The sequence below is a fragment of the Neophocaena asiaeorientalis genome, unplaced genomic scaffold, assembly GCF_003031525.2.
Source record: "Neophocaena asiaeorientalis asiaeorientalis breed wild unplaced genomic scaffold, Neophocaena_asiaeorientalis_V1.1 scaffold548, whole genome shotgun sequence".
Classification (NCBI taxonomy): Eukaryota; Metazoa; Chordata; class Mammalia; order Artiodactyla; family Phocoenidae; genus Neophocaena; species Neophocaena asiaeorientalis.
This window is the reverse complement of record NW_020172009.1, coordinates 76,420-92,159: the sequence shown is the minus strand read 5'-3', so window position 1 is coordinate 92,159 and position 15,740 is coordinate 76,420. Positions and strand designations below refer to the sequence as shown.

At 37.6% G+C, this 15,740-nt stretch overlaps 1 protein-coding gene across 12 annotated transcripts in view; it reads left to right on the top strand.

Annotated features, from left to right (window-relative positions):
* Positions 1-15,740, top strand: part of LOC112402729 (zinc finger protein 300) — a 91,825-nt gene that overhangs the window by 67,675 nt on the left and 8,410 nt on the right. For 11 of the 12 annotated variants that reach the window (XM_024749862.1, XM_024749928.1, XM_024749919.1 and 8 more), the window contains 2 exons: positions 11,327-11,462; positions 13,599-13,658. The gene's annotated coding sequence lies outside the window, so the exon portion shown is untranslated. The remainder of the gene's footprint in view (positions 1-11,326; positions 11,463-13,598; positions 13,659-15,740) is intronic. The other variant, XM_024749835.1, reaches the window with a different exon arrangement.

The following is a 15,740-nucleotide window of genomic DNA, read 5'->3' as shown; positions in this document are numbered from 1 at the left end:
CCCTGATCAGCTTCAAACACAGTAGCTCATTCTGGAAGCTCACAATTTTCATGAGTTTTATTATTCTGACTGTGACCTGCCTATTGTTTAGAGCATTTAGCAACTTAAGAGTCTACTTGTAGGTATCAAGATGTGTTCCTCAGCCCTTTCATTTCCACAGGGATGTAGGGATCTTTGTAATCACAGGAAAATATATCTTTGAACTCAGCCTGGGCCTTGAGTTCCTCAGGCAGACTTCCTTTCCTTGATTAATTCTGTACATAATCCCATTTTTTCTTTAGGATCTAGCCAGTGACTGACTTGTTCTTCTGAGTTTCAATATCCCCTTTGCCCATAGAGGCAGTTCTGACTTCTAGTGGATCTGAGCTCTGCAAAGAAGTTGACAGTGTCTTGGTTTTGTGCCATGAATCTATGTTCTATCCAGTGGATGAAACCACTGGAGCACATACTTATTCCTGTCTTCCAAGTACTGTTTGGTGGACCCTATGATAGGTAGTAGGATGACTTGTTCCCAGGAGTCTCTGCAATAGGTTGTCCTGAGCAGACTCTCCTCCTTGCGGTCTCCAGTCTGCATTCCCTTTTTGCTCTTCTCCAGCTAAGGGTTTCCTAGGATACTTAGGACCTTTTCTCTATTAAGTTGGTGATAGATTCTTGTCCTGTTTGCTCCCCTCCCCAGCCTGAGCCTATGAGCAAAATTTTAGGGGGATGACCTCATGGCCATCTGGCCCTCTTCACCCACAGGTAAGCATGCAGAAAACTGATTTTTTCTTCTCCTTGATCTGCTTGAATGTTTCCTCCAAGGGGCTTTGCAGTTTCAGCTATTTAGTCAGCCTTTTAAATATAGATGACTGAAGAGGGAAAGTTATCTTCAGAAGTGTGGGGTCAGGTAAGGAGATACGGTACAGAGGCAAAGGGGCCTAGTTGTGAAATAGGGTCCAGGATCTGAGTGTTCTCTAGGGGTACAAAGGAAAAGGGAAGAGATGGTGTGAAAGAAAGTCCATGGATATTGTTGCATTCAGCGTTTAATGGAGCTCTGATGGAAGTAGGCCACCCAGTGTTGATGGTGAAAACAAGGAAACTGAGAAGGTGGTTCAGTCCAGTGGGAAGTTGGAGGCCAGAGTGTGTGACGACTTAGTGAATCCCAAAGGAGGTAGAGTCAAAACATCATTTCCCCCAGCTTTTCCCATAACAGAATATTTGCTTCTGTGGTTGCTCTGTTACACTCCTCAGAGCAGGATCTTGCTCTGACTGCTCTAGAAAGCCACATCAAAAGAGAGCTTGTGCAGGTGCCTGTAAGAGACCAGAGGTAAAAATAGCATCCAGGAGCAGAATGGGGACAAGCTGACCTAGCAGGCCTGGCAAAGGTCACGTGTCTCCACATTCCTGTTCTTTCATTCCTATATCACTTAACCCAAGGCTTCCTTTCACTTTCCATTCTCTATGTGTCCCCTTTTTGTGCCATCCCCAGACTGCTATGGGGTCCTGGAATTCCAAGAAGCAAGCCGGGAAGAGGGATATGTGGAAAAATAAGAGATTAATCGTTTCCAAAGAGAAAACTGGTGCCTTTAAGGGAAGCTCTCAAGTTAGGAAAATAGCCTATTGTTTGAAAGAAGGAGCAAGGGATCTTATAGGAGGCTTTGTAGAATGTTCAACTGAGAAAAGACTATTTCAAAATTTACCCTAAGAGCCCCAGGAATTAAGACTTAAGGTCAAAAGGTCAGTGAGAAAATCATAAGGCTGATATAGGTCCAATGCTGTCATTTACAAAGTGCTTCCATGCACATTGTTCCCAACTGATTATCACAACATTGCTTTGCTCTTGGCAAGCCAGATTCTCTCTCAAAGGATGAGTCTGAATATTAGGGAAGATAACAACTTGTACAAAGTCAGGCCCCAAAATGTTGCCTCCAAAACAACCTATATTGCTTCTACTATCTCACATCACCACCCCACCCCATGGACACGACCCACTGCCCAGCTCCACCAGTTTAAATTCTTGTGGAGGAGAGAGAAGGGATTAGAAGTGTCCCCAATTCTGATTTACTTCCAATGAGCTCTCCTCAGAGGGCTATGTTTTTTGAGGATTGGCTTTAGGAAGTGACATCCCAACAGTTGTGGGCCTGAGACCATTTGCTCCACAATGAAAGGAGCAAAAAGGGTATCAATGGGAGAGGCCTGGGTTGAACAGCAAAACCTTAGCTCTTAAAGTTCCCACTTTCTCTTCCTGCCGCTGAGTTGATGCTGAAAGATAAGACAAGAAAAAAAATGAGAAGTGGGACTCATTTCTTATACTCCTTATTCTAAGCAAGCAGCAGACATTCATTAATGAGTAAAGTGACACTCTATATTGATAAATGTTGAGTCCTGTATTGTTTCCATGTTATTTATTTGTAAAGTAGATATGTTTTCTACTGATTCTCCTTTGTCAAAGAAGAATGACAAAGAATTGTTTGAGAAGAATCTTTCTCAAAGAATGGGCTTACTGCCTTTGGTCCTCAATTGGTATTTCAGATAGTAGTCCTCTACTGTAAAGGGGCACAGAAACTCACATTTTCTGGAACATGTTTGCTCCATTCTATAGGATTCTACTCCATGAGTAGAATCTGTATCAGAGGCTTTCAGAGGCTCAACATTGCTTTCTGGGTCAGCCCAAACACAAGAGAGAGGCTTGGCCAGGTAACACTATAATGGGAAAGCAGCTGCTGAACAAGCATTGAAGGCCTCTTCTCTTCAGGTGCCCTGAACTCTCTTTATGAACCAATCCATGACCCATGAATCACAGTGTTTGGATTTTAACCTGGAACTCTTTTTTTTTTTTTTTGCGGTACGGCGGCCTCTCACTGTTGTGGCCTCTCCCGTTGCAGAGCACAGGCTCGGGACGCGCAGGCTCAGCGGCCATGGCTCATGGGCCCAGCCGCTCCCCCGCATGCGGGATCTTCCCGGACCGGGGCACGAACCCGCGTCCCCTGCATTGGCAGGCGGACTCTCAACCACTGCGCCACCAGGGAAGCCCCTAACCTGGAACTCTTTACCACATCTAGGTAGAGGGTCTGTGAACTTTGGATAGAAACCCTAGTCTCCACTATACCCCTTGACCACCCAACCAGTTTTCCTAGTCAAATGATGTGCTAATCTCTCCTGAGAATTCCCATTCCTGTTATCTCTCCATTCCAATAATTGATTTAGAATAGTGGCAGTAGGAAAAGGAAAAATAAGTCAAGTCAGTCTCTTTTGTGGGCTGAGTCTAGAGTTCCCTTACCTGATTAATGTCTCTGTTTTTTTCAAACATTGGTAATTATGCACACCACTGGGTGCAGTAACAAGACAAAAAGGTGACCCCAACTTTGTACAAAAGTAAAAGATGGAACCAAGGTCCCAGGACTCACTAAAATGCAGAAACAACCAGCCAAAGTTCTCCATCATCTAAAATGCACTACTACCTCAGGAAACTGAGCACAGAGACTACCCACTCCAGTCTGGAGTTCCAGACCTGCATCACAGAGCTATGGAACAGTCACAAAGGGTTCTGGAATGTGGAGGAGGGGAAATGAGGAAGATGAACCCAATCCCCATCCCCTACTATCTAACCTAGCAGATCCCATCATGGCCCCTATATCTCTCCTGGTTTTTCCATTTTCTACCAACAACTTTTCAGCATATTTTATATATATATGAACTGATTACTTTTGTTAGGCACACTTTTATGCCTTTCATGTGTATTTAATCCTCATTATAATCCTATTGTTTAAATACTATTACTGTCCCCGTGTTAACTATAAGGAAACTAGGGAACATAGAATTTGTTATTTGTTAAGGTTACACTGATAGCAAATAGCAGAGCCAGCATCCAAGCTGGGAACTCCAGCTCCAGTCACATTCTTTACCACCAAACTGTGTTGTGTAAAATATCATGGCAGTCTGGATCAACAGTCCAAATCAATGCAGTCAGACTTACCTCCATTTAGCACTTTGCACAGGATTTCAAACATACTCTTAATTGATATCCTTTCACCTGTGGCTCAGAACACTGTTCGAAGGTGTGAGACTCTGAGAGGAGGGACTTGCCTAGGGTCACAAATGTTAAAGAGCAGAGACAGATTTGAGCCCATGGCAGATTAGGGTACATTATTTTCTTCTGCATTTCTCAGAAGACAGGAGGAAACTTAGGCCAGGAGAGGTTAAATGAGTAACACTGTCCTGTCTCTAGCTGGTCCAGCTTGGCACTCTACATGTGATTGTTGCTAAACTTGTATAAAGTCCTAGTTAGTCCTTGTCACTGTATTGAATATTTAGGTGAAACTTGACTCTTCAGACTCCTTGGGGGAGTATGAGTTCTTGACAGCACTCATGCAGGTGATAGGAGGTTTTCTTACAGTCCAGGCAGATGCTATAGGAAGATAAGAGAATTAGGGAGATGAATGAGGCAGAGGGTGAGCAGGACAGAGGCTCTCTGGGAATTAGGGGATCTGGTAGGAGTGACTAGTGGACACGTTACCTGTCCTTACAGCTCGCAGTAACTTTTGGGGAAGAGTGAACAACATCCACTTAGTGCTATAGGCTTAAGGGTTTCCATCAGCACAACTGGGTTCAAATCCTAGCTCTGTAAGTCACTGAATGTGCACCCTGAATAGATCATTCCATCTCTCAGGGTCCTGCTTTCTTTGTTTGTAAAATAGTGTTGATAGTATGACTGCTCACCAAATTTCATTAAGTAAGGTCGTCTATTATTTACCTTATAGGTTGCATAAAAGTTGCCGTCAATACATTTTATTTCTCTTCCCTACATCCTGTCTTTGTTGAACTCGTCCCTTGATACTGATCTAGGGTAAGTATCAGTGAGATATTACTTCTTTGCAAAAGAGAAATGAAATGAAAAATAGTGGGTTTTTTCCTAAGACCACTGCATGACTGAAGAAAAGCTGTACATATGTAATATATACAACTGGATGAGTTTGGAGGTAATAGTGATGCTTTCTTTGAATGTCTTCTTAGCGTTGGGTGGTTTTGTTAATCTTGCATGACTGGCAACAAGGCCTAACTTAGATATATTCAACAGAGAGAAAAGAACATTGGATATACAGGCAAAATGACTGTGAAAGAGAATAAAGATGTATTATGTACTGATGAGCAAGGATAAGAATGACAGGAAATTCATCAGTGGAAGTAATGCAAGTCAGAAGACAGTGGAGTAACTTCTTTACAGTACTGAAAAAAGAGAAAAAGAATAACTGGCCATCTAGAATTCTTGGTGCATCAGAAATACATTTTAAAAACAAAGGTGAAATGAAGATGTCTTCAGACCTACAAAAGCTGAAAGAAAATTTATCACCAACAGACATGCACTACAAGAGAGCTTAAAGAAAGCCCTGCAGTAGCAAGGAAAATAGAGGAGATGCAATCTGGATCTATAGGAGAAAAGAAAAGCATATAGATAAATATAAGACTTTTCCCCTTTATTTAAAAATCTCTTCAGAAGATAATTGACCTTTTAAGGCAAAAATAATAACAATGTAGTGAGGGTTTTCTAGCATATGTGTAAGTAATATGTATAACTTAATGTGTCTGCATAAGAGTGATACAAAGGCAAGGAGAAGATAAACGGAAGTATATTCTTGTGTGCTTCTTAAAGTGTACCTAAAGTGGTACAATAGTTCCTGAATATAGTTTAAAATAAGTTAAAGATGTATGCTATAAATGTCTGGTTAAGAATACAAGAGCAAAACAGAATCATAAAAGAAGTACTTGATTATTCCAAAAAAGACTGAATAAGAGAAAAAAAATAGATTGACCAAAAAGAATGAATAGTAAGTTGATAGATTTAAACACAAACATATCATTAATAGTATTAAATATAAATGATCCAAATGACCCAATTAAAAGCCAGAGATTTTCAAATTGGATAAAAAAACAATGCTCAACTATATGTTGTCTATAAGAAATTCATAAAGACCAGATTGATTAAAAATAACAGAATGAAAAAATATACCATGTGAACACTAATCCAAAGAAGGAGTAACTATATCAGGCAAATCAGATTTCAGAGCATAGAATATAACCAAGGATAAAAAGGGTCATTTCATAATGATAAACGGGCCAATTTATTAAGGAAATGAAATAATACTAAATTTTTATGCACCAAATAACAGAGCTTCCAAATGCATGGTGCAAAACTGATAGACCTGCAAGGAGAAATAGACAAATCCACAATTAAAAATATTTTAATAGCAATCTCTCAGTAATTGGTAGAACACGTAAAAAGAAGTTCTTTGAGAATATTGTAGAACTAAAAACACTCAACTATTTTGACCTAGTTGACAGTTATAGGACACTCCACCAAACATTTTTCTTACGTGTGCATGGAACATTTACAAAGACAAATCACATTGTAAGCCATAACATTGAGAGACATAACCTTAGTTTATACTCTGATTAGCATGAACCTACTGAAAAAAGTCAAGAGGCAAAGGAAGAAATCTAAATAGGTACTAAAATGATTATATTAAGTAATGATTGTTAACTTTCTGGATAGTGGTATTGTGGTTGAATTTTTTAAAACCCCTCTATATTTTTTAGAGATATATAGTGAAATATTTATGGTTGGAAAGGTACTGTATCTTCATTTGCTAGTATTTTGCCCTGACAAGAACCGTAACTATAGGGTTGAATAGAAGTGGTGAGAGCAGTCATCCATATCTTGTTCCAGATCTTAGGGGAAAAACTTTCATTCTTTCACCATTAAGCATTGTGCTTGCTGTCGTGTTTTCCTAGATGACCTTTAGTAGGCTGAGGAAGATCTCTTCTATTTCTAGTGTGTTGAGCATTTTTATCATGAAAAGGAGATGAATTTTTAAAATGCTTTTCCTACATCAATTGATATGATCATTTTGATTCTTATCATTTATTCTATAAATATCATGTATTACATTGATTTTCATATGTTGAGATAACCTTGCATTCCTGGGTTAAATCCCACTTGATCATGGTGTATAAACCTATTTTATATGTTGCAGGATTCAGTTTGTTACTATTTTCTTGAGGTTTTTGCAATATTCATAAGAGATATTGATATATTTCCTTTCATTGTGGTGTCTTTATCTGGTTTTGGTATCAGGGTACTACTGGCCTTATATTTACAGTGGATTAGGAAATGTTCCCTCCTATTTTACTTTTAGAAGAATTTGAGAAGGATTGGTGTTCATGCTTTCAACATTTGGTAGAATTCACCACTGAAGCATCTGGGCCTAGACTATTCTATGTGGATTTTTAAGAATTAGTAATTCAATCTTTTACTTGTTATAATTCTATTCAAATTTTCTATTTATTCTTCAGTCCGTTTCCATAGTTTGAGTGTTTCTGAGAATTTTTTCTGTTTCATCTAGGTTATCTAATTTGTTGGCATAGGTTATTCATAGTATTCTCTTAAAGCCATTTTTATTTCTGTTCAGTCAGTGGTAATAGTCCCACCTTCATTCCTAATTTTAGTAATTTGAGTCCTTTTTTTAATCAGCCAAATTAAAAGCTTCTCAGTTTTATTGATCTTTTTAAGAATAAACTTTTGGTTTCATTGACTTTGTTTAATGTTTTTCTGTTCCCTATTTCTTCTGAATTCTTTATTATATCCTATGATTTTCTTGTTTTGCATTTAATCTGTTCTTTTTCCTCTACTTTTTAAGGTAGAAGGTTACATTGTGATTTAACATCTATCTTTTTTAAAATATTAAAAAAATTTTTTTATACAGCAGGTTGTTATTAGTCATCCATTTCATACACATAAGTGTACACGTCAATCCTAATCTCCCAATTCATCACACCACCACCACCCCCACCGCCGCTTTCCCCCCGTGGTGTCCATATGTTTGTTCTCTACTTCTTTGTCTCAGTTTCTGCCCTGCAAACCAGTTCATCTATACCATTTTTCTAGGTTCCACATATATGCGTTAGTATACGACATTTGTTTTTCTCTTTTTTTTTAAAGAACCAGGTTTTAGTTTTATTGACCTTTGCTATTGTTTTCTTTGGTCCTATTTCATTATTTCTGCTCTGGTCTTTATGATATTGTTCCTTCTGCTAACTTTGGGTTTTGTTTGTTCTTCTTTCTCTAGTTCATTTAGGTGTAAGGTTGAGATTTTTCTTGTTTCTTGAGGTAGACATATAGCTATAAACTTCCCTCTTAGAACTGCTTTTACTGCATCCCATAGATTTTGGATCTCGTGTGTTCATTGTCATTTGTCTCCAGGATTTTTTGATTTCCTCTTTGATTTCTTCCGTGATCTCTTGATTATTTAGTAACATATTGTTTAGCCTCCATGTATTTGTGTTTTTTACCTTTTTCCCTGTAATTCATTTCTAATCTCATAGTGTTGTGGTCAGAAGAGATGCTTGATATGATTTCAGTTTTCTTAAATTTACTGAGGCTTGATTTGTGACCCAAGATGTGATCTTTCCTGGAGAATGTTCCATGCGCACTTGAGAAGAAAGTGTAATCTGCTGTTTTTGGATGGAATGTCCTATAAATATCAATTAAATCTGTCTGGTCTATGTGTCATTTAAAGCTACTGTTTCCTTATTTATTTTCATTTTGGGTGATCTCTCTGTTGGTGTAAGTGAGGTGTTAAAGTCCCCCACTATTATTGTGTTACTGTCAATTTCCTCTTTTATAGCTGTTAGTATTTGCCTTATGTACTGAGGTGCTCCTATGTTGGGTGCATATATATTTATAATTGTTATATCTTCTTCTTGGATTGATCCCTTGATCATTATATAGTGTCCTTCCTTGTCTCTTGTAGCATTCTTTCTTTTAAAGTCTATTTTATCTGATATGAGTATTGCTACGCCAGCTTTCTTTTGTTTTCCATTTTCATGGAATATCTTTTTCCGTCCCCTCACTTTCAGTCTGTATGTGTCCCTAGGTCTGAAGTGGGTCTCTTGTAGATGACACATGTATGGGTCTTGTTGTCGCAGCAGTGAATTCCACCCTTCTGTCTTCCTGGTCACTTATGTGTTCTGCCTCAGTTATTCTGCTATTGATTCCTTCTAGTGCAGTTTTCGTTTCAATTATTGTATTGTTCATCTCTGTTTGTTTGTTCTTTAATTCTTCAGGTCTTTGTTAAACTTTTCTTGCATCTTCTCGATCTTTGCCTGCATTCTTTTTCCAAGGTCCTGGATCATCTTCACTGTCATTATTCTGAGTTCTTTTTCTGGAAGGTTGCCTATCACCACTTCATTTAGTTGTTTTTCTGGGGTTTTATCTTGTTCCTTCATCTGGTACATAGCCCTCTGCCTTTTCATCTTGTCTGTCTTTCTGTGAATGTGGTTTTTGTTCCACAGGCTGCAGGATTGTAGTTCTTCTTGCTTCTGCTTTCTGCCTTCTGAGAAGTGGTGCTTTGTTCTTCTCATACCAGGAGGCACGTGATGTTGATTTGTCCCATTATTGTTGATGTAAACTTTTAATCACTTGGTTAAGATGGTGTCTTCCAGATTTGTCCACTGCTGGTCTTGTGGTGTGTCCTGCAGAGGCAGAGGATGGCTGTTGCTATCTCTGGGGTCATAAAAGTTGGTGGCAGAAATATCAGAGAGTGTTCATCTACTTGAACTCTTGTTGGAGGCAGACATCTTGCTTGGGTCATTAGCCTATCTTTTTCTTTATGTAGGTTTTTATAGCTATAAATTTCCATCTAAGCACTGCTTTACCTGAACTCAAGTTTTGGTGTATTGTGTTTTTGATTTCATTCATCTAAAATTTGTTCAGAAAGTCAACATCACTAATCACGAGGGAAATGCAAATCAAAACCACAACGAGATATCACCTCATACCTGTCAGAATGGCTGTAATGAAAAAGTCTACAAATAACTAATGTTGGAGAGGATGTAGAGAAAAGGGAGCCCTTGTACACTGTTGGTGGGAATGTAAATTGGTACAACCACTATGGAAAACAGAATGGAGATTCCTCAGAAAACTAAAATTAGAACTACCAAATGATCCAGCAGTTCTATTCCTGGGCATATATCTGGAAAGAACAAAATACTAATTTGAAGATGCATGCACTCCAGTATTGTCTTTTCATTTTGTTGATAGTTTCCCTTTGCTGTGCAAAGGCTTTTAAGTTTAATTAGGTCCGGTTTGTTTATTTTTACTTTTGTTTTCCTTGCCTGAGGAGATAAATCCAAACAAATATTGCTAAGACTTATGTCAACACGTGTACTGCACCCTCAGTGTTCATAGCAGCACTATTTACAACAGCCAAGACATGGAAGCAACCTAAGTATTCATCAACAGATGAATGGATAAATAAGATGTGGTGCACGTGTGCAAATGTGCACACACACACACACAGACACACACACACGATGGAATATTATTCACCCATAAAAGGAACAAAATTATGCCATTTGCAGCAATGTGGATGGACCTAGAGAATATTGTGCTTAGTGAAATAAGTCAGAGAAAGACTTACTGTTCACTTATTATGTGGAATCTAAAAATTATACAAATGAATGTATATGCAAACAGAAATAGACTTGCAGATAAAGGAAACAAACTTGTGGTTACAAAAGGGGAGAGGGAATGGGGGAAAGACAAAGTAGGGGTTTGGGATTAATAGATACAAACTACTATGTGTAAAATAGATAAGCAACAAGGATATATTCCATAGCAAAGGGAGTTACAGCCATTATATTGTAATAACTTATGATGGAGTACAATCTGTGAAAATAATGAATCACTATGCTGTACACTCAAAAATAATAAAATATTGTAAATCAAGTATACTTCAATTTTTTAAGTCAGTATACTAACAACAGCAACACCAACAAACCCTGGGGAGAGGGTGGAATCTGAGTTCCAGAATTGCCACATAATATTATATTTTAAATATAAATTTTCTACAAAATTTTGAGAATTCCTTTGGAGTGTGGCACTGGTAATTTTATTTTTAAAAGGTGATTATTAAGTGAGGCCAGTGTTAAGGACCATTGTACTATACCATATTGTCTCAAAGGCCCTATCATTCCTTTGTTTTAATTTTTAGATTCCACATATAAGTGAAAACATACAATATTTGTCTTTCTCTGACTTATTTTACTAAGCATAATACTCTCCACATCCATCCATGTTGTTGGAAATGGCATAATTTCATTCTTTTTTATGGCTGAGTAATATTCCATTGTATTATATATACCACATCTTCTTTAACCATTCATCTTTTGATGGACAGCTAGGTTGCTTCCATATCTTGACTACTGTAAATAATGATACTAGGAACATTGGACTGCAGTACACTCTTTGACATAAGTCTTAGCAATATTTTTTTTGGATTTATCTCCTCAGGCAAGGAAAACAAAAGTAAAAATAAACAAATGGGACCTAATTAAACTCAAAAGCCTTTGCAGAGATAAGGAAACCATCAACATAGCAAAAATACAACCTACTGAATGGGAGAAGATATCTGCAAATGATATGTCTGGTAAGGGGTTAACATACAAAATAATTCAGATCATCTCATCCATATGTAATGATATTCTTCATTAATGACATCCTCATTCAAGATAAAGTCACTGCAGTGGTGGTACAGAAGTCAAGCAGGAGGTGAACCTCCGAATCTTCTCCAAAAACTTCCCAAGGGCTGTTTTCATTCAGTTTTAAATTAGAGTATGGCAGTGCCCACATTAAACAATCTGGTGGTTTTATGTGTTGGTTCTTTCTGTTATTCCTAAATTTGGTCACTCCCACACCTTTTAGGTGTACTTTTTGCTACTTTTAAGTCACCTTCTTTGCTTTCCCATGTCCCACACCAGTGTAACCAAGATACCTGCCTCAGGAATTCTCAGTAAGAATAGTGAAAATGGCCCTATTTTCTCCAAATGAACTGCTTTGGGTTGGAATCAGAGGTTCACAAAACCATGGAAACTCAGAAGTACAGAACCATGGAATTTTGGAACTGAAGGCACAAGGGAGCTCAAGACAGTATAATTTCTTATCTTGAAGTTAAAAGGACTTTTTTTTTTTGTCTGATGATAGAGAATATTTTACCTTATATATACCCTTATTTTAGAAAGGTGTACATTTCACCATTTCACATAACAATAAATGTGCCTATATTTCTTCGTTGCTTATATTTACTGAATGTTATATTGTAGTGAGTTTTCCCTTTTTATTGCCTGGTGATCTCTCTCCCTTTTAATGAACTCTATTTTGTCCAGTGTAAGAAGAGCTATATAACAGCTTTCTTTTGATTAGTATATGAATGATATATATTTTTTCTTTCCATTACTTTCAGTATTTCTGTATCTTCTATTTAAAATGTATATCTTTGAAGCAGACCCCTTAACTTAGCCCCTCAGGGTGTGCCCTGTTGAAGGAAGAGAAGAACTTCAGGTGAGGAGACTAAAGTGGGAAAAGATTTGAAAGTGTTGACTAGCAATGGGGAAGAGATACAGAAGTTAGGATGAGTCTGTATTTGTGAAAGAGACGAGAAATAAGAAATACAGCACTTCAGGAAGAAGTGGTACAAGAGCTGCAGAGAAGGAAATCCACGTGAAAGGGAATCTTGGGAAGCAAATGGTTCTCTTTTTTACAACAGGAGAAATTAACATTAATGGGGCAGGTGAATAGAGGGAAATACAATAGCTAAGTGAATAATGAAAGATATATCAACAAAAGTAAAAGATGGCAAGATAAGGTTTTAGAGGAAGGTGAAGTGTCTGGCTGGCCAGAGCAGAAGATGGATGGTTGGCAGGGCTAGAGTGATCTAAGTCTAAATCCCCCAGTGAAAGAATCTGTACTGTAGCCCTGTGTGTTTCCTTAGGACCCCAGACAGATTCCCAACCCTGTGCCCAAGATCTACGGCTGGAAGAGAAATGTACAGTAGCATTTATGTAGGAGGTGGATCCAAAGGCTAAGAAAAACTAGGTCCTGGCTGTTACATGTGGGCTCAAGATGAAGGTGAAGAGGCAGCCAGAGTGAGCTGTGCAACCTGAGCACCACAAGGCCTGTCATAGGCTGCTTGGTACTAACACCTCCAAATCTGTCCCTTAAATCATATTTCTCCAAAAATGAAGAAACTTTCAAAACTAGCCTTCTCAAAGCAGTGCTTCGTTATCCTTTCCTTGTCAAGAATGTTTAGAAAATGTTAGACGATTAGACTAAGAGGGAATAGCATTTGCACTTGGGAACAGAAAACATGGGTTCATGGTAGCCTCTGCAGTTATGAGCTTTCTGGGTCTTATTTCTTGCACTATACAATGGGGACCATAATGCCAACTCCATACTCTGTTGTAAATATCAAATAAGAAAATGAATATGAATGTCCAAAGTGGCACATTTATATACTATGAGCAGTTATAATTGTTCATTTAAAATTCTGGATAATACAGATTTTTAAAAATTTATAACCTTGTATATTCAACCTCTCAGGAGCCTCAGAATTGGGATATACTGTCCCTTGAATGAGAAATATTCTTGTTTGTCCTCTTTCACTAACTCACTCTTAGGCCCAACGTTGGAACTTCTAGAAAGGTATTGCTGAAGAGCCTTTAGCCTTCTCTTTATTCTGGATTATTCTGGTTTCCCTTTCTCAACCTAATATCCACTCTTTTTACAGAAGATCCTGTTATTCAAATATTTTTTGGACTAGGACAAGCAATTGAGGTTTTCTGACAAGGTAATGTTCTTCTTCTACAAATACTTTTGCCCAAACCCATATTCTGAGAAGGTACAATGGGATGATACTTCTAAAAACATACCTTTTCACACACTCTTTACCTCCCCTTGGTGCCTTACTGCATGTCTCTTGAAGGCCCAGTTGGTTTGCTCCTGTGATATGGGCTGAATTGTGTTGAATCCTTCAACAGCTCTGTAACTCTCTCCTCCATGTAAACTTACAAGTAGGAGGATAGCCAAAGAAGGTCTCATGTGATTATATTTTTACCAGAAGTTTTACATTGCTTATTGTAAACAAATCTGGAATTTATTGATTATGGAGCACCACTTAGAGAACAGAAATTAGTCTTGTAGATCCCCTCTCTGCATGACTGATGGAATATAAAAACTAAGAAGCTCTAAACTTAAATAGCTCCCTAGAGCTGACTTTTACAGCACATGTCCAACACACACAGTGAACACTCATCTCTAGCTCTGAAGCCAGAATACGTCCCAGTACAAAAATCTAGTTTTTGGAGGTGCATATGATAGTTTGGACCCTTCCAGAGATAGATGTTATGCTTGCTTTTTTGCTTGTATCCTTAATTAATCATTAGTAAAATTTGCTGTTAAGTAAGGTGCCTAATTTCTCTGAATCTGCTTTGACAATTTGACTTCTGTTGTGGTATAATAACTTTTGATTAGAACTGTGCCATTCAACCAGCTTTTAGGGTGCTTCTGAAATTACTATAAATTGTTAGACTCAGCTTCTCATTATTATCTTCTTTTCTTCCATATTTTCAATTATCTCAGTTCTTAAAAATTACTTGTTCTTGCCTTTTTCTGCTATATATGATTCCTTAGGATAATTATGTATTTTGATGGAAAATTTTCATTGTTTTTACCTAAGTTATACAGGAGATGAACCATCCTTTGATTTGGTCCATCATATTCAAAATACTGAAACTAGAATCAAACCACTTTTTGATTTCTTAATTGAGCTGCTTGTTCCCTTCTCATTTCACAAGAATAGGAAGTTCCTCACATGTTCTCATCAAGAACAGTGATGCCAGAGTGGTCCGTGTGGTATGTAAAGATGCAGGATGGTACCCAGAACCTGAAGCAAGCTGGATAGATCTCCAGAGACATAGTTTAAAACCACGCTCTGAAAATAACAGAGCAAATGGAAAAGGCCTGTTCTCCATTGAGTTTTCAGTTCTGGTAACTGAACTCAAAAAGATTGTGCCCTGTTCCAACCTCAACTCCAGGCTCAACCAGAAAAAGGAAACAAATATTTCTGATTCATGTTAGTTTGTCTATAATTATATCTCATTGCCTGGAGAAGTGTTTTAAGACTGAGTGCATACTGTTGAGTTCCTAATTGAAAGGGAAATGATACTGAGTTCCTGTACTGTACTTTTTAGGCAGCTTTACCCAATCTGTATTACTTCCTTCTTTCTGCTAGCTTTGGGTTTAGGTTGTTCTTCTTTTTCTAGTTCTTTAAGAGAAAAAGTTAGGTTGTTGAATTAAGTATTTACAGTTATAAATTGTCCTTTTAGCAATGCTTTTACTGTTTCTCATAAGTTTCAGCGCATTGTGTTTTGTTTTCATCTGTCTCAATATATTTCCTAATTTCCCTTGCAATTTCTACTTTGACCCATTGGTTGTTTAAAAGTATGTTGTTTAATTTCTACGTATTTGTGAATTTTTCAGTTTTTCTTCTGATATTAATGTTTAGTTTCATTCCATTGTGATTTGAAGATACATTGCATAATTCCAATCTTTTAAAACTTATTAACAATTGCTTTGTAGTCTAACATATGGGGTCTATCCTGAAGAATGTTCCATGTGCACTTGAAAAAAAATGTAATTCTGTTGTTGAGAGGAGTATAGGTGTCTATTGTGTCCATTTGTCTATAGTATTGTTCAAGTATTCTGCTTCCATACTGATGTTCTGTCTGGCTGTCTTACACATTATTGAAAGTGGATTATTGAAGTCTACTATTATTGTAGATCTGCCTACTTCTCTCTCTAATTCTAATAATATTTGCTACATACAGTTTGGAGGTATGTGATTTGGTGCATATATGTTTATAGGTGTTAT